This window comes from Cavia porcellus, unplaced genomic scaffold, assembly GCF_034190915.1.
Source record: "Cavia porcellus strain 051 isolate PalLab524CR breed Dunkin Hartley unplaced genomic scaffold, mCavPor4.1 scaffold_50, whole genome shotgun sequence".
NCBI classification, from domain to species: Eukaryota; Metazoa; Chordata; class Mammalia; order Rodentia; family Caviidae; genus Cavia; species Cavia porcellus.
In genome coordinates, this window is record NW_026947533.1 from 4,931,156 (window position 1) to 4,949,949 (window position 18,794).

Here is an 18,794-nt window from a genome sequence, read left to right on the forward strand (position 1 = left end):
TTGGAGCCTGGAAGGAGAAGCCTGGGTATGCTCAGGTCTTTGTGGAGATCTGAAGTCCGGGGAAGATGGACCAGGCAGAGTTGGAGGACACCAGGGTACCTAGTAGGGAATCGTGGGCAAGAAATGCTCAGGTCCAGGCCTCCTGATCTATCAATCATCTTCTCAGCAAAGCAGCACACACTGCTCACTGGATAAGGGAGGACTGGGAATGGCCCTGCAGCCAGAGCTCCTCCCTGCAGGCCTGAGACCCCCCCAGTCTCATTCAGGGGAGCTCTACATGAGGTCAGCCTGTTACACAGCCCACCTTGACTGAATGTCTTCCACCCAGTTGGGATCCCAACTGCTGCATGTGGACTCACCACAACTGTGGAGCAGGACAGGTGTTTACAGGGAGCAAGTGAGGAGGTAGGGACACTCCTCAGGCAGGTGAGAGTAAAAAGCCTGAAATAAGAGATCTGGCCCTAGCCTGCCCCAGTGTCCTGTAGGAGTAACTGCACCCTGCAACAATGTGCATTAAAAAAACTAAATAACTTAATGGATTACTCACAAAAATATATATTGTAGGGGAAGTTTGAAGATGCAAAAGTAAATGGCTATGTCCCTAAGTAAAATGAGACATGACCTTAATGGGTACATGATCTCCTTTGGTGTCCTTGATCCACACCCTCAGGAGAAAACAAACCATTTTACAGAGCTATAACAAACACAGGCTTGGGTCAACAATCATAACTGCTCGCTAACAAAAACAAATGCCAGGATATGATAAATGCCCAGCTGAGTTCTATCAAGTGTACAATAAAGAATAAATACTGGATCTGGCCATGTTGGGACTTAGGCAACTGAACAAGAAAAAAAATTATCAGGCCTTCCTGGCAAGCACCCCTGATGGGATCCAGGAGGAGAACCAGTCACCATCTCCAGTGAGCCCAGTGGTGCATGGGCTGAGAACCATACATCCCACTTGCTCACACCCTGGTTAGCAACAGGCGGCTGAGTTCTGAGCATCTCTTGGAAATATGACTGTGTGCAATATAGAAAATACAGGGGATTTCCTTCTATCTTCTGTTTGAAAACAAATGTCTTTAATCTTTTGCTTTATTATGATTAATTGTCTTGCTCTATTCAATATTCTCTTTTAACTGGTTTTTAAATGTTCTTTTTTGTTTGACAATGCTATAACTTATTGAGCGGAAAATTATTGTGAAGATAACGAGATATACTATGGTACCTCTTACTTGTTATCATGGTGCCCTGTTGTGAAGTTCTGTACCAATTTCACTGCACTGTCTCCATTTGTTTGTTCTGTCTTGCTCTGCTGTATTTTACTACCATCAAAATAAAATTTTGAAAAAGAATAAATACTAATCATCTTTCACCTCTTTCAAGGGAAGGGAACCACCCTCAGCTCCTTGTAGATGAAAATGGTAATGCTGTAATGGCCAATGTTCTTAATGAACATACACAAAAATATTCAACTAAATGCTTATCAGATAAATTCACCAGCACATGCAAAATTTAAACACCACAATAAACACTTGGTTAAGCCCTCAGTGGTGCTAGAATGATTACACTTGCACAAATCATTCAGTGTCACTTGCCACATTCACAGCATGAGGCACAGTTAACCCCTCAAGAGATATGGAAAAATCACTTTGAGAAATTTAAAAGTTCACCATCCTTTCTTGGTAGGAACCATTCACACACCATGTGTAGGAGGAATGAATCTCAGCACAGGAAAGAACACAAATGACAAGCCCATCCCTGACATCATGCTCAGAGGCTGACAAGCTGCAAGCTTTGCTTCTTGGGCCCTCTCCTCTCCTCTCCTCTCCTCACCTCCCTTCCCTTCCTCCCTCCCCTCCGCTTTAGTTTGCTTCCATTTTCACTAGTTTTCTTTTTCTTTTTTTGGTCAAGGTCTTCCTGTGTAGCTCTGGCCTGAGCTGAACTCAGAGTGTGTTGCAGGCTTGTCTGGAACTCCCAGGAATCCTGCTGCCTCAGCCTCCTTAGTGCAGGCATTGCAGGCATTTTACTGATTCCTTGCTCAGCCAGTGAGTTTTTAACAACACTATGATGAAACAAGGTCTGGTGGTGCCGTTGTAATCCCAACAGTCTGGAAGGCTGAGGCAGCAACATTACAAATTTAAGGACAGCCTCAGCAATGCAGCCACTTATCCAGAAGCTGGATGAAAATAAAAAGAATTTTAAATGTGGAAGGTCATGGAGCTAAACTTTAGTATTCAATCCATAGAAATTGAATGCTAAACAAAAAAATCTTGGAAAGCCCGATCGTAGAGAAAATGATATTTTACACTCTCCTGGCCTTCTGGAGGGCAGTGTTACCCAAGTAGCTTTAAATTTCACACCTTCTTGGGGTTTGATTTCAAACAATCATAGAAATCCACAAGGGATAAAAAAAATACAGAATGTGCTTCAAGGACACCAAGCCTCAGTCCCAGTGCAGAAGGCATTTGCAGTGATATTCTGATTTGCATGATGACCACAGTTACAAAGCAGAGAATCTAGCAACAGTGTTAATGGGATTTTCAGTCCTCCTCACTGTGAAAGAAACTGCCAGTCAGGAACATAGTAGAGAGCTTAACTAGATCCATTCTTTCTGCAAAGTGTTTAAAGATCAAAGCCAATTATTGCATTCTATGAATGCACAAAATTACCACTGATTACCAACTCATGATAATGTACACTTGCAATCCTAGCACTCCGGGAGTGGAGGGGGACTGAATAAGGAAAGGTTTAAACCTGACCTGGGAAACTCACAATCTTAGTGAGATCATGCTTTGAAATTTGTAAAAACATTAACAAATTTTACAAATGAGTGGAAATATAGATCATTAAAAAATCCAACAGATCATTGTGCACAATACATTATCTAATGTTATTCTCTCATTATTAATTTGTATACTTTTTATCCTTTTATAGACTTAAAAATAGCATATTTTATGTGCTCCTTAGTAATATGTACATGAATTACATAAAATAAGACAAGGAAGTTTAAAAAAAAAAACAATAATGTAACCCTTTGCTCAAATCCTACTTCCATATATAAATTTAGTTCAAAAATGAAAAGAACCATCAAATTCTCTTTATACTAAACTCTCCAAATCCTGAAAGGGTACATTTAGTAGCATATCTACACTCATCTCAGTTAAAAGGTCAAACAAATTGAAACAGTTCAACTTCTTGGCAGTAGATCAATATCTACCAAATAGTAACCCTAATGTTCAGTGTGCTGATTAAAGTACATATGTAAGAAAAATTCACAAAGATTTGATTTGTCAATTGATAGATGAGTTTTGTCTCTTTTTTAACCTTTTTAAATGTATTTTCATTTTGATTTATTTTTTATTTTTGAAACAGCATTTTTCTAGGAAGTTCAGACTGCCTTGAACTCACGTTGTAGCCCAGGCTGACCTCAACTCACAGCAATCTTGCTGTCTCAGCCTTGTAACTTCTGGCATTACAGATGTTTATTACCAAACCTGGCTCTCATTTCCTTTTTAAATTATCTCCAAAATAAAATTACCCAGGATAATGTGATATTCTCATAGTTTATCACGTGAGTTATGAATGAAATCAGAAAGGACCGAAAATACACTGAAGGAAATTCAAAATCCTCACCAACACAAAACATAGTGTAACATAACATAACATGACATAACATAACATAATGTAACACAATATAGCATAAAAAACACAACCAAATAAAGTAAAACAAAATATGAAGACAGGGATAGAGGTTTAATTCAGCAATGTAAGTGCACACTTGGTTATAAGTTCAATCCCCAGTACCAAACTGAAAACAACCACCTAACTCTGATTTTAAAAAATGCTTCCAAGGGTACCTTAACAATTCTTAATTTAACCATACACAGGATTTGTAATCTGGCAATTTCATATCTAAGTATTCTTCTTTGAAATAAAAGTCTGTGTCCACTCAAGAATGTGCATAAGAACGGCTATGGCACCTGGCTTTCCAGGTCCAACCCGGAAACAGAACAAATGGTATCAGCAGATGGGTGACAGATGAATGAACAAGCCACATTTGTTGGTTCAGCCCCACGAGAGTGTGTGGTGGATCCACCACCAATAAGAAGCAGCACAGGGTGAGTCCAGTACAGAGATGTTGCTTGAAGGAGACCAACAAAGAGCATCCAGAGTGAACAGGCTCAGATCCATTACCGCTAGGAAAGGCAAACTATCCAGCAGGAACACAAAACCCATGGTATGTTTGGGATTGGAGGACAGGAAGTGAAAGCAGTGGCTAGGAGACAAGTTCCGCAATCGTGATGCTCATGTGTCCTTCATCAGCACGGGGTGATGATGTCCACAGCCTTGCAAAGCCTCCCCTTGCACTCACCACCTGTTATCTGTCCTCACACAATGTCAGAGTACAGAGCACTATAGTGTGTGGCTGAGGGAAACATCTAAGGATGAATAAGTGATCACTCATAGGCATGTGAGTGTATAACTTGCTATGAATCCTCCTCCCCTGGACACATGGGTGTTATAACATGAAACATTTCATATCCTTCAAGGAAAATTATAGTGGGAATTCTAGGAAAATCTCCATGATCTTTAATGAAATTGACATAAAAATAAAATAAGCCCAGAAAACACAGTCAAAATAAAATTTGTGAAATCTCTACATGAAGGCACTGTGCACCTCATCCTCAAGGGAAAGGATCTTTTGGATGGAAAAGAGTGTTTGGCACCCTGTCTGCAACATCTGAAACATCCACATGTTTGTTGCATTAAAAGTCTACAGGGAAAACGTAGAGACCATTTTGTATATACTTATCTTTTCATGTTGGAAAATCTTTCCCATGATTTCAGTGATAGAATGGAGATTGAAAGTTCTGATACATGGCATTTGAAAAACAGAAACAAGACTAATGTAAAGACCACAGCAGGAAACTTTTCCGTACAACCAATATTCAGATAGATGATTGTTATTACAGGTGTGAAAGATGTCTCAAGAGTCCACTTTGTGAGAGAAGTGACAAATTCTTGTAACTCAAAGGCAATCACCACACATGGCCAACAAGTACAGAAAATGTTGAGCCTCCCAAAGCTGAGGCACGCAGGGGACAGTTCCCTGACATGTGCTGTGTCCCCATTCAATGGCAGGTTCTAAGGCAGATGCTGAAAAGCACATATGAAATTATGGGGTGCAGAGCAGAACCTTGACACGCAGCCCCCATCAGAGCTATACACTGGTGTCCCTGGAGCATGCAGGGCTAAGAACAGAGATTTCTCCCAGAGAGAATCTTGCACAACTTTTCAAGATTTCTGTTTAAGAGTTTGAGTCACAGTACTGTTTGAAGCAGAAAGGAACTGGGACCCTCCCTAGCCTCCACATAGAAGGTGCACAGGAGAGCTACCTGGAGGATACTGTGCATGGTTGCTGGAACTAACTGGCCCCAGGGCCACAGAGGTGAAGGTCTAGGAACCGACAACCTCATGGTAGCACAAGGCTTTCCAAGAGCCAGCCAGTGCACAGGGAGTCTCTACAGCAATCCAATGCTTCCCAAAACCAAGACCAGCTTGGGGAAAGGACATTTGGATGTCAGGGTGGCCAGTCACCTAATGAGCAGCCCTTCCTGGCACAGCTCTGCAAAGCATGTCCCTCTGGGGATAACCCTCTAGCAGGTCCAACTCACTTCCTTTTTCAGGTCTGGCAGCAAGGAAGTCACACAGAAGCACAGCGACACAGTTGAAGTTTTCTCAAACAAAATTGTTTAGCTTCCTTTGAAGAAATGATTGAAAATGCACAGGTCTGGAGAAACAAGGCTGAGAAAAATGCTCTGCATGTTATGTAAATAAACTAGCCCTTGACAAGACATGGGAATAATGCCCATGAATGGGTCTGCAATGGCAGAGTCATAAAATCTCATGCATGCAGATTCCATGAATGCAAAAGAAAATGGCAAATGAATGATACAAGTACATGATTTTCCTTTGGAAGGATAATCCCTGCAACAACCTGGATTTACCAAGACACATCAGTAAACCCAGGGCAAAACCTACCACACCATTCCATCACCCAGCAGTGAAGGCTCAGCAGCTGTGCTCCCTGCTTGTTGCAGCTGCTGATTGACTATTTCTAGGTGTTTCTATCTGCACAAGACATCTGCCCCTCTCTCAGCTCATGACTGCCAGGATGTGGGCTGGGCTATATGTTTACATAAAATCCCATCATTATTTCAGGATGGGTAGCAGCCTCTTGTATACTGCAACTCATTTTTCAAGTTTGGGCAAAATAAATCTTAGACAATGTGCTTATCCAGTTGAGGGGAAGTGAGATTGTTTGAAATAAATGCAGGAAACTCATTTTGTCAGTGGCAGATTCAGTTGGTACTGAAGCCTATATTTTGGAGGTAAAAACACACGAGTCAGGGTTTTGCTCTTCAAGGTGCTAGAAGGCAAAGAAATATCCCCAAATTCAGTTTCTGCTTTGTTTCCACAATGCTACGAAGCTGCATATTGGATTCTGAGCATTCAAGCGTATAGGTTTGAAGTGCAGTAGAAATTTGTAAGAGCTTAGTTAACTGGGGCATGAAAAGACAGACAAAGGTTTTTTTGCAAAATGAAATTCTAAATATATGTTTAAATAAAGAAAGAAACCACTAAAAAAAGAACAAAAAGAAAAGGTAATGACAATTTTGTGTATTGTTCCAATGCCAAAGCCTCAGTCAAAATTTGCAGACAGGAAGGGTCAGTGTGGTCAGTGATCTTTGTGTATGTGGGGCTGAGAGTGTGCACCACCCACTCTGCCAGCTGAACACATGGCAGCACCTGAAGCCTGGTGGAGGCTGAGGCCAGGACTCAGGAACTGAGGACCCTGGGGCTGAGGAGGCAGAGTCTTGGCTGCAACCTGGCAGGGCTGCAGCATGGATACAGTGGGGGAAAGGGGTGTGAGGCAGGCAGTGCTGGGCTCCTCTGCATGCTGCTCACTCCCTGAGCTGCCTGGCAGCAGGATGATTCAGGACTTCCTTGCTAGAAGAACAAACACGGAACCAAATCTCTTGCTGTCCTCTGGCAGTAGCAGGCACAGATGTGCACGGTGGCTTCTAGGGTGGCTTCTAGCACCACTGCACCGTGGAAGAGCTCTGCATGACCTCATGTGTTAGAGATAGTGATAAACAGAGTGTTGCCTTTCTGAATATCAAGACTCCTTTACACACACACACACACATAGATATTCGAAGTATGTACTGTGAATTTAATTGTATATAATGTAATTAAATCATCCATTTTCACTTACCTCTTCAAGATATTAGCCACTATTTGTTGTTAACTAAACTGAATAGAAGTAATATTGAATAGAGCACTATAATTAACTCAATGGTATAAGAAAATGGACAAAACAGAAATAGGCATACCCCCAGGATCATGGTCTGCCATTGATGAGTCCCTATCTCCTGTGCTTACCTGCTGCATGGGCCCCTGTGTCTCCACTGCTTGGTGCTGTGGAGAGGGCCAGGCCATAAACTCTCTGTCATCTCAGGTAACACCGGGGACATGGCCTGAGACATGGCCTTCTTGCTGCATTTTCAGTGGCTGTAATTTTATAATTGATGCAGCAGCTCTGCTGTGGTACATTCAGTGGTTTCTAACTATTCACAACTAAGCTGGGTAAGAAGAAAATATGGTTGTTGTCAGCCTCATTCTTTATAAAGAAGCCTTAGATGTTGAATTTCCAGGTTAAATGTATACAGGTTGAGTTTCATAGTCACAGATTTCACACCTGTAGTTTCTACATATAGTGGCAGCCTGGAAGAGGAAGCCCAGAGCTGTGCAGATCTCTGTTGAGATCTGAAGGTGGGGAAGATGTACCAGGCAGAGGTGCTGAACACCATGACACCTAGCTGGAACCATGGAAAGAAAGGCCCAGATTCAGGGCTGGTAATCCATGAGTGAGCTTCTCAGCAAAGCAATACAGCTTGCAGGCTGGACCTGAGATGCCTGGAATGGCCCTGCTGCCAGAGCTCCTCCTTTCAGGCCTGTGGCCCCTTATCTCCCTCAGGGGACCTTTGTTCAAGAAGGTCATCCTGTTACAGAGCCCAATTTGACTGAATGTCTTCCACTCAGGTGCAGATCTCAACTGCCGCATGTGGACTCACCACATGGAGCAGTTCAGAAAATGGGGACACTGCAGGCTGGTCAAGGTATGGAGCCTAAAATAAGAGACGGGCTCATGACTGCTACAGTTTAATTCAGTAGAAGCAGCATAATGAGAATATTTTGCTTAAAAGACTAAACAACTGAAAATAGTTAGTCACAAGAATATACACTGTAGGGTTAGTTTGAGGATACCAAAGAAAATGGCTACATCTCTCAGTAAAATGAAATATGACCCGTAATGAATGTGTTGTTTCCTTTGATGTCACTGACCCACAGACATCAGGGACAGACACACTGATGAACAGAGCAAAAATTGGAAACAAAAATTAATATCCAAAAACCAAAACAAACCCTTGGAAAGTAGGACTGCAGGGAAAATAATGTTTTACACTGGCCTGGCCTTCTGGAGGACAGCGTGCCCCAAGTAGCTTTAACTTTCACACCTTTCTGGGGGTCTGAATTCAAACAATAATCAAATTCCAGGAGGGATCAAATAAAAAGAGAATGTGCTTCAAGGACACCAAACCTCAGTCCCAGTGCAGAAGGCAATTAGAGTGATGCTGTGAAGCACATGCTGACCACAGTTAAAAAGCAGAGAATCTAAAACACTGTTAATGGGATTTTCAGTCTTATTCTGTGAAAGAAACTGCAGGCTAGAAAGGTAACAGATAGCTTAAGTAGATCGACTCTTTCTGCAAAGTGTCTAAAAACCGAAGCTGAACATTTTATTCCATGAATACAAAACATTGCTATCAATTGCCAATGCAGGATAATGTACTCCTGTAATCCCAGCACTCAGGGAGGGTGAGGAAGAATGAGGAAAAATTTAAGCCTAGCCTGGGAAACTTAGAAAATTAGTGAGACCGTGTGTTAAAATTTGTAAATAATTTTACAAATGTATGAAAATATCCATCATTTAGAAATTCCAGAAATCCCAGTGCAAGGTACGTTAACCACTATTAATCTATTATAATTTTTACCATTTTATACACTGAAAAAGAGTATCTTTATAAGATGCTTATTTTTATTTCAAAAAAGGTAGTAATCCCTTTATCAAATTCTTGTTCAAAATATAAATTTAGGATAGAAAAAATAAGAATGATCAAATTCTCTTCATACTGAGCTACTCATATCCTAAGAGGGTATATTCAGTAGCATGTCTGCACTCATTTCAGTAAAAACTTTAAAAAATTAAAACAATACAAACACCAGGCAGAACATCAATGCCTACATGATGGTAAATCTGATGCTAGTTGTGTTGACTAAAACACATATTCAAGAAAACCTCACAAAGATTTGATTTCTCAATTGACAGGTGACTTTCAACTTTTCATTTTTATATTACTTTTTCTTTCTTTCTTTCTTTCTTTCTTTCTTTCTTTCTTTCATTTTGTTTTTAGAAAGGGTTTTGCTATGCAGTTCAGGCTGGTCTTAATCTTATCTTGTAGCCCAGGATGACCACGAACTCACTACAATCCCCCTGTCTCAACCTTCTGAGTACTGGAATGACAGGTGTGCACCAACATCCCTGACTGGGTTTTCCTTTTTAAATTTTCTCCAAAGCAAAATTAGTCAATTTTATTATATTCTTATATTTTCTCCGGTTGATTATTCAAAGTCAAATCAGAAAGCGCTGAAAACATGCTGAAGGAGTTTCAAAATCCTAACCAACACATAACATAGTGGAACATAACATAGCATGGCATAGTATAGCATAATAAAACAAAACAAAACAAAAACCAACCATTTAACTCTGCTTGAATCAACTGCTTCCAAAGATACTTTAAGAATTATTAAGGTAGCCATACAACAGAAATTTGATCCAGTAATTTCACATTCAAGCACTTTTCTTTGAAATAAAAGTGTATATACACACAAGAACATGAATAAAAATGGCTGTGGTACCCTGCTTTCAAAAATCAAGCAATAAACAGAACAAATCCCCATCAGCACATAGATAACACATGCATGAACAAGTTGCAGTTGTTTGGTTCAGCCCCATAATAGCAGGTGGTGACAGCATAGGAGTAGCCCAGCACAGAGACACTGCTTGAAGTTTACCAAGCAAAGAGCATTGCCACTAAAGAGGCTCAGCACCATCACCTACAGGAAAGGCAAACTACCCAGGAGGGACACAAAGCTCATGGTCTGTTTGGGATGGGAGGACAGGAAGTGATAGCAGCTGCTAGCAGACAAGTTCCCCAGGAGTGACACGCATGTGTCCTTCATCCACACGAGGCAATGATGTTCATGGCCTTGCAAAGCCTTCCCTTGCTCTCACCACCTGCTGTCCCCCCTCACAGGCTGTCAGAGTATGGAGCACTACAGTGTGTGGCTGAGGTAAACATCCAAGGACTCATAAGTAATCATTCATAGGCAAATGAGAGGAAGACTTGCTAGGAATCCTCCTCCCCCAGACATGTGGAAGTTTTAATATGAAACATTCACATCCTTCAAGGAAAAATATTATGGGCAATCTGAGAACATCTTCATGCTCCCTAATGGAATTGAAATGAAACTACCATATGCCCAGGAAAGGAAGTCACCTGAAAATATGACATATCTCTAAGTGAAGACACTAAACACCTCATCTTCAGAGACAAGGGACCCTTTGGATGGAATTATGTGCTTAGCACCATGCCTGCCACATCTGAAGCATCTACATGTTTGCTGCATTTAAATTTTCAAAGTGTAGCAAAGTGTAAAACCACACTCAGTTTTCCAGTTTTTCACCTGCTCTTTCTATGGAGAACAGATTTATAAAAATAAATTGGGCATTAGAGATGGCAGCCCAGCTATGGACCCTAGCGTATGACCTCATTTGCTTGGCAACAGATCTAAAAAGAACTCTGAAGGATCTGGTCACCAAGCACCTTGGTGTGGTGACAGTTGGCCTTCACAGGCACTTGGCTAGAGAGAGTGATAAGTCAATATGTTATGCTGCTTTCACAGGCCTCAAAACCCCAGCCTCAGGACTCGCCATGGGAAAACTACCTGGGAACAAGTGACAGGATGGTTCATTCAGCCAAGATACTTCAGGATGCTCACCGGGAACTGCCCAACCATCAAAGGCAGCACAGGACAGGATTCACCAGGCCCAGTCCCCAGGCACCCAGACAGAAGAGGGAGCCTAGGTCAGATGTCCCTAGGCTCTGCCACCAGCCACTCAGAGACACAGACTCAAGGACAAGGATATTTAGGCCTGGCCAACACTGTAAGTCTGCATAAACAATTCCCTCCCTAGGTCATCAGTGTGAGGGGGTCTGAGGACAGGCACTGAGGGCAGATGCTCCTGGGCAGGAACAGGGAAACTGAGCCTGGGCCACTGTCATGTTCACATTCCCATCTAGGACAGGGCTGGCAGGAGGAGAAGGGCAGCGGCCATGTTTATCCATAGCCTCCAGAGTCATCTCCTGTCCTTCTGGGTAGAAGTCTGGGATAGTGCTTTTTGTCTTTGAGGAACATAAGTTTATGTTGTTTAACAAAGTAAATCCTGTGGTTTCTCAGAGCCTCAGGCTTTCTCCAGGCTTTGGGGCTCTGGCCCAACAGAGCTGTACAAAGGACAGGGGCATGGAGCTGGCCCCTGGACCCTGTGTGGCATGTCCCTGCTCTAGACATGGTACCCAGAATAACAACAGATATATGCTCTGGTGCAGGGTGTGTCAGCAGAAGGGACTGTATAGCGGCCCATAGAGTACTGAGGGGAATTTAGCGTCAGATTAACCGTTTAAGCACATCCATCCAGGACTTGTCAAACACTGCGCCTGTGGTCCTGCTCTCAAGCAATCTAGACTCCAAGTGTTCAAATACCATATGCTCTCTACTCAGCATCTACCTTGTCACAGGTAAGGTCATTGTACACACATTGGTGGAGAAGGGGAAATGCGACACAAACACAAAGTCACTTCATTTCTTGGCATGATTGCATTCTGCACTTGTATCTCATTTTCAGCCCTAGGCCTGGTGTCCATGGATCATTAGCTGGCTGCCTCTCCACCCTATCCCCAGCTCTTACACATCATCAACTCACCACAGATGTGCTCACCTCAAATGTCAGTCCACTCTGTCCATTTCTCTGGTGCTTGTCTTACAAGAATTTTCAGGCACCGCATTTCCTTTCATAGGAGCCTCAGGGCTAAATGAGCACAAGAAAAGAACAGTTAACACAGCTGCTCACCTTCCATGGCTATGGAAGAGTAGCTTAATTCCTTCCTGTGGGCATTCTATTAGGAAACTGGGGAACATTCTTTGGGGCCTCATTAATGGATCTGGACATCTAGAATGATCCTCCATTTTCTCATCTGTAAAACTGGAGGCCGTCTTAAAACTCATAGGTTTTGTTAATGCATAGACTTCTTTTCTGCCTCTCCTCTTATCAAGGTGATGTGAGCATGGTAGTATTCCTTAGTGAGTCCTGTAGCACAAGCCTCTGTGGACAATTTAGAGTGTGGGCTTTGCTTCATCTCCAACCCTTCTGAGAAGTCATGTGCACAACACCAATTCCATGTCTCCCCACTGTCTCATCACAGATTGGAAGTCAATGAGCAGGGAGCCTGGCAGATGTCTGTATAGCAAGCCAGGTGCAGGCAGATGGACCTCACAGCCTGAAGGAGACTCTAGACTTAGCCTTCCTGGACAGCTGCCCCAGGTCCAGCCATTCCTCTCTGGCTTCCTCCATGGCTGACATCTCAGACCTGTAGGCACCAAAGCTGAGAATGTGAGTTCTTACCTTAGCAGCCCAGCGAGACTTGGCCACCTGCAGATTCAAGTTCTGGCCATGTGCAAGTTGATCACTCAACCCCAGTTTACAATGCTGAACGATGAAGTGCTGAGTGCATTGAGACCTCAGGGTCACTGGGGATGAAATGGGGGTTCCATGCAAAGTGGTTAGCTGTGGCGTGGCCCCATGAAGACCTACAGTAGAGGCTGTGCTGATTCCCATGAATGATCTTCCATCCCCTTTACTGACCAATACTTGGGAGAAGTTTTCTATTCTTTGGAAAGGAGATTGGAGTGTCACTATATGGGTCTCAGGGTTTGTTCAACACAGGAAACCCTGAGTACAGCAAAGAATCCATGACTGTCAGATATCATGGAAGAACAAATAGGTTTAATTATGCTACAAATACACATAAAGACACACTGTGTGCAGACACATTTCTGGGTATTGGCTGTGACCTTGTAAGCAGAGCAGATGCAACGCCTGCCCTTTTGAGTTACAATGTTCTTTGGAGGCCACAGAGTCACCATTTGCAGCAGAACAGATATTGCTCACCTAAAAGCCTTTTTTCTAGACCCCAGGCCTCGCTCAGTGTGGGTACAGACAATGCATAAGTGGGTAAGCAATGGATCACTGCCTAAGCTAGAGACAGCAGAGAGGCAAGGCAGATACCAACTGACCTCTCACTTCTCAAATATTCGTGGAGCAGCAGCCCTGATCCATTGAGTGCAATGAAATGGCATATAGCAGTCACTGCCTTCACCAAGCTTACTGCAATGGGGAGGGGCAAGGAGAGTTGTCAGAAAGTACAAGTGTGATACAACTATGCAAGGTCTCCCTCTCACAGAGACTTCTTCAGCCTCTAATGGCTCCTTGGGCCCAAAGTGCCCCACTGTAGGTGGGAGAGGCTGTGGCTGGATGCTGTACAGACTGGGCAAAAAGCCTACAGCCCTCCAACAGATGAGTTCCCCAGGTATATCAGGCCTCTCACTCAGCTGGCTCCCTTCTGCCCCAGATCCACATCTTCTATGCTTGAGTCTTCATTTGAACTGTACTTCCATGTAGATCCCAAGGCTAAGCTTCTTCAGGAACAGGTAGAGCACCCTGAACCTCCCAGGCCTGAGCTCCAGAGTTTATGACTTGTGGGCAGGGGATATGCATTGGAACTCAGCAAAGTGCCCAAATGCTTTGTGACCCAGCATGAGATCCTCAGCAGTCAATGTGGGGATGTAGTCTGGGAGGCTTTGCTAGGGCTCAGCTGGTGCACACAGCTGCCTCTGACAGGCAGTGGGAAGGGTTTGCCCCAAGAAATCCATGGACAGTTGGTGATATTTTCTGTTCCTGAAATTACAGGTCCAGTTTCAGTTCATGCATAAGTTGCACCTCCTGACCTTGTGCCAGCTCCACCTGCAGCTCCCTCACCAGCTCTGGCCCCACAGCAAGAGCCAGCAACTGGATTCCCTTGTCCATCAGCTGCAGAGCTGGACCTCCTGGGTGCTCCACAGCAGGAGTCATCTCTTGAGTTCTACCTGTGGGCAGCTCTTGACCCACCCCTGCCATTCCCCTCTCTTCCAGTTGTATTTATCATTGTATTCATCACTACTCTTATTTCTCAGATTTGTTAGTGACAGAACAAAATAAATAAAATGTAACATTTTAATGAAGTTTAAAGTAATCAGCTTTCTGGCATTCAGTGTATTCTCAATGTTGTGAGGATTTCCCCACTGTCCAATTCCAGAATGCTCTTCAAATTTTTACACAATGCTTTTTTTTTTACTTTCCTTTGCTGCTCCACCCCAGCCACCAGTGATCTTATGTCCTTATAATTAACTTATGTTACATTTCCCACATCAATGCCATCAAGTTTTCTTTCCCCAGAGAATGCTGGTAGTGACTTTTTAGGATTAGTTAGATTTGGGGTTCAGGTTAGAGTTAGGGTTAGGGCTGGACTAAGCTTCCAAATATTGCATCATACCCACTGCAATGATCATAAAGAAAGAAGAATCCAGACAAAGTAGTGCTTTGTGCTGGCAATGGCTTGACCCTGAACTAGGTTCTCAATGGCTGCCACATTGAGAACAGTCATGAATTGATGGACGGCACCACTGTGCACAGGGTAGGGCCTATTTTCCATTCTATGCATCACATGTGCCATGGACCTAATAAAAAACATAATCAGTACACACTGTAAATAAGTAGTAATAAAAATATGATAATTTATAAGCAAAACACAAACAAGAAATCCACTTCTGATATGTGTGTATAAAAGCACAACTGATGAAAAACCTCGTACAGGAAGGACACAATCTACCTGGCCAGCACTGAGTCCTTCATGCACATGCAAACTTGACAATCAAAGCATCAGCTGTCTTCAAACTAAGACCTCACTAATGGAACTTTGGGGCCAATCTTACTATCGTGGGAACTGCACTTTTATACTTTGCTCTGTGCAAAACCTAACAGAGACACATAGAGATCTCACTGTGTGCTGCCTACACAAGATCCCCAGAAGCAGCTCACTTGGAAAGACACGTGAATTCACACTGCCACAGCTGGTGACGACTAAGTCATGGAACAGGAAGTGAAAACAAAATGCAGGCAAATCTTCTAGAGGATCCCTCAGTTGGGCTCCCAAGTCCAGCCTTTGTAGCTCTGTTTCGACTCCTGATTTCTAGCAAAGTGATCAAAACAGCTGTCTCCTCTCTGGCCTCAGGATACAGGCTCAGAAGTGGGTGTAACACTTACAGCTGGATGGGCCCCTTTTCCTTCTATATTTTCTGTCTTGGCAGAGAAAGCCCCTTGTCTTCCTCTACTTTCTTGCCCTGCCTGCCCAATGGAGGTTCAAAGGCTGAGGACTGCTTTCGCTGCATTCCATAGGTTACAGTATGTTGTATTTGTGTTTTCATTGTATTCTAAGTATTGTTTTGTTTGCCCTTTAATTTCATCTGTAACACACTGGTTATTCAGAAAGTTGTTATTTAATTTTCATGTATTTGAAGGCTTTGCACTTTTTTGCCATTGATTTCCAATTTTATTGAGATATGGTCTGATATTATGCATGGGATAATTGTGTTCCTTTTGCATTTAGTTAAGCATGTTGTATTGGTTAATATATGATCTATTTTGGAGAAGGTCCGATGTAGAGCTAAGAAGAATGTGTATTCCAATATAACTTATGATGTGGTTTGGTGGAACACTCTGTAAATATCCTTCAAGTCCGTTTACTCACAGGTATTATTCAGTGCTGTTATTTCTTTGCTGACTTTTTGTCTTGTTGGTCTATCTGTAACAGTGGGGTGTTAAAGTCTCCTATTGCAATTATGTACTTGTGTTTGGTTTTTCATGTGCATTAGTATTTGCCTTATATAGTTGGGTGCTCCTGTATTTGGTGCATATATATTTGTAATTCTTCCTTTTGCAGTATCTCACTTACACATATGTAGTTGCCTTCTTTATCTCCTTTAAACATTTTAGGTTTAAAGTTCACATGTTCCACAAACACAATAGCTACCCTGTTTTTTCTGGGTTTCTGTTTCATGGAAAACTGTTTTCCATCCTTTGTCTTTTAATCTATGAATTTTGAGTAGGATGTGTTTGTTGTATACAGCATATTGTGGGGTCCTGTTTCTTGATCAATTCTGTCAACCTGTTTCTTTTTATAGGTGAGTTATGCCCATCTACCTTTATGGATATCACTGATATGTACTGGCTTGACATTGCCAGGTTGTATTCCTGTTGTTGATTTCCTGCTTTTCTCCCTTGTTCAATTTCTTGCCCAGCCTGGTCATTTCTTTCTGTTGTTCTGGAGATTGTGGTCCTTTTTATCTCTATCTATCATGTCTTTCAGTAAGCCTTCTAGGGTTGGTTTGGTGGACATTAATTTCTTCAGTTGTTCTTTGTCATTGAAGTATCTTGTTTCTCCATTAAATTTGAAAGACACTTTTTCTTGGTACATCAGTCTAGGTTAAAAGTTGTTTTCTGTTAGGGCTTGAAATTGTTCACTCCAAGCTCATCTTAACCTGACGGTTTGTGCTGAAATATTGCCTTAATAGTAATCATAGTCTTTCCTGGACAGGTGAGTTGTGTCTTTTCTTTAACAGTTTTAGTATTCTCTTTTTAAGCTGTATGTCTGGGATCTTAATTATTATATGTTTGACCATAGACTTATGTTTGTTGTGACTGTTTTGCACTTTGTGTGTCTCACTTTTTTGTATATCAGAATTTTCTTCATGTTTGGAAATTTTTCTGTTATTTTTATGTGAATAGCCTAGTTATGTCATTTGCATTGACTCCTGCATCTTCACTGATGTCTATTAGTCTTACATTGCTTCTCTTGGCATCATGTTGAAGCTGTTGGATTGTCATTTCATGATGCTTTGCTATTTTTATATGTTCTACACTTTCATGATCACTCCCTGCAATACTGTCCTCAAATTATGAAATTCTATCCTCCGCATCATTTAAATGGTTTTGCCAGCTTTCAATTTTTTTAATTGCTTGAATATCTCTTTGCATATGTTTCATAGATTCTGCTTGTTTTCTAAGTTGTTCACTCATAGTTTCAATTTACCATGCTCCTGTATTTTTTGTTTTATCTGTTTCTTCTCTAGCTATGTTGAGAAACATGTTTCCTACAGTTGTTACATCTGTTATTTCTTTACATGAGACATTATTTCTAGTTTGATGTCCTCTATAGCTTCATGGATCTGTTTCTTTACTTCATTTGCTATCTTTTGAAGTTTCTGATTTATGCCTTTTAAAGTCCTCTATTTCAATGTCTGTTGGTCTTGCTCCTGATGGAGTAGATGTTTGAGATTGCATTTTGCCTTTTCTTATTGTCATTTTCCAATAGGTATAACATCCATGGTGGGACTGTTTCACTGACATTTTGCTTTAGCTCTTTCAGCCGCTCCCATATTCCAAAGCTGCTTAGATTGTACACATGTATTATGAGTAGAGAGAAACAGTCCCCTGAGTCCTTCTGCTTGGGCTAGGGGCTCCTCTACTGCCATCTTCTGTCAAGTCATAGGCCTGTCACACAATACCAGTCAACTCTCACAAGAACTGTCCTAGTCATGGGGCCTTAACTTCAGGAGAAGTCAATACTCCCTGGGTCATGCAGTGTGACTTCCACAGGAGCCATCTGTGATTCCAAGTCCCCCAGCAGACTCACAATTCTATCACTTCTAAGGCCTTCAACATGCCCTTGGCCATCACATGAACACTTTCCAGTTTCTACATGCCTCCTATCATTGTCAATTATCAGGTAAGTGAATATTCATCCCACAAGAGAAACCCTGTTGATGTTTTGAAGAGCACAAAGGAGACTTTCATTTTTGTTCAAAACACATTGGTATTGGTGAGGAAGTGCACGAGGGAAATTTCTTCTGTCTTGCTTGTGGTACATTCACTTCAGATACCATTTTGGCAGTTAATTTCAGGTTAAATCATCTGACTATCTTAGGATTCTGTGCGTACAATCCTCTACGTCAGGAAGAGAATTTTATAAGATATTCACTTCAACTTTGTTTCCAACAACTGAAAATTGCAATGTGAATATCCAATAACATTTGAATGAATAAACAAACCACAGCAAACCATGAAGTGAGAACCTACTAAAGAAAATCCATAGCAAAACACTGTACAGTAATCTCACTGTACATAATCATTAATGATTATGAATGGTGAAAGAAGGCTGAGAGGTCAAATTCTGTCCACTCATTACATACATTTTCAAAATATGACAAGACACATGTGATAGAAGGCAGGTCAGATCATATAAGAGATATACTCTGTTCTCTCAGATTTGCTGTGTATCAGGAATCCAGTAGGTTTCACTGGGTCTGCTACCATCATATCTCTGTGAAGAAAGGCTCAGGAGAGATGGCACTAGGGCAAAATTTGCTCTCAGGGTCTGTCCCTTGTTACAGGC

At 42.0% G+C, this 18,794-nt stretch overlaps 1 long non-coding RNA gene across 2 annotated transcripts in view; it reads right to left on the bottom strand.

Moving 5' to 3' along the window:
- Window positions 1-18,040, bottom strand: part of LOC134475051 (uncharacterized) — a 67,178-nt gene extending 49,138 nt beyond the window's left edge. For both annotated transcript variants that reach the window (XR_010046016.1, XR_010046017.1), the window contains exons 1-2: window positions 12,872-18,040; window positions 12,188-12,277 (exon numbers count right to left, since the gene is read on the bottom strand). This is a non-coding gene — a long non-coding RNA (uncharacterized LOC134475051). The remainder of the gene's footprint in view (window positions 1-12,187; window positions 12,278-12,871) is intronic.
- Between the last annotated feature and the right edge of the window lie 754 nt (window positions 18,041-18,794).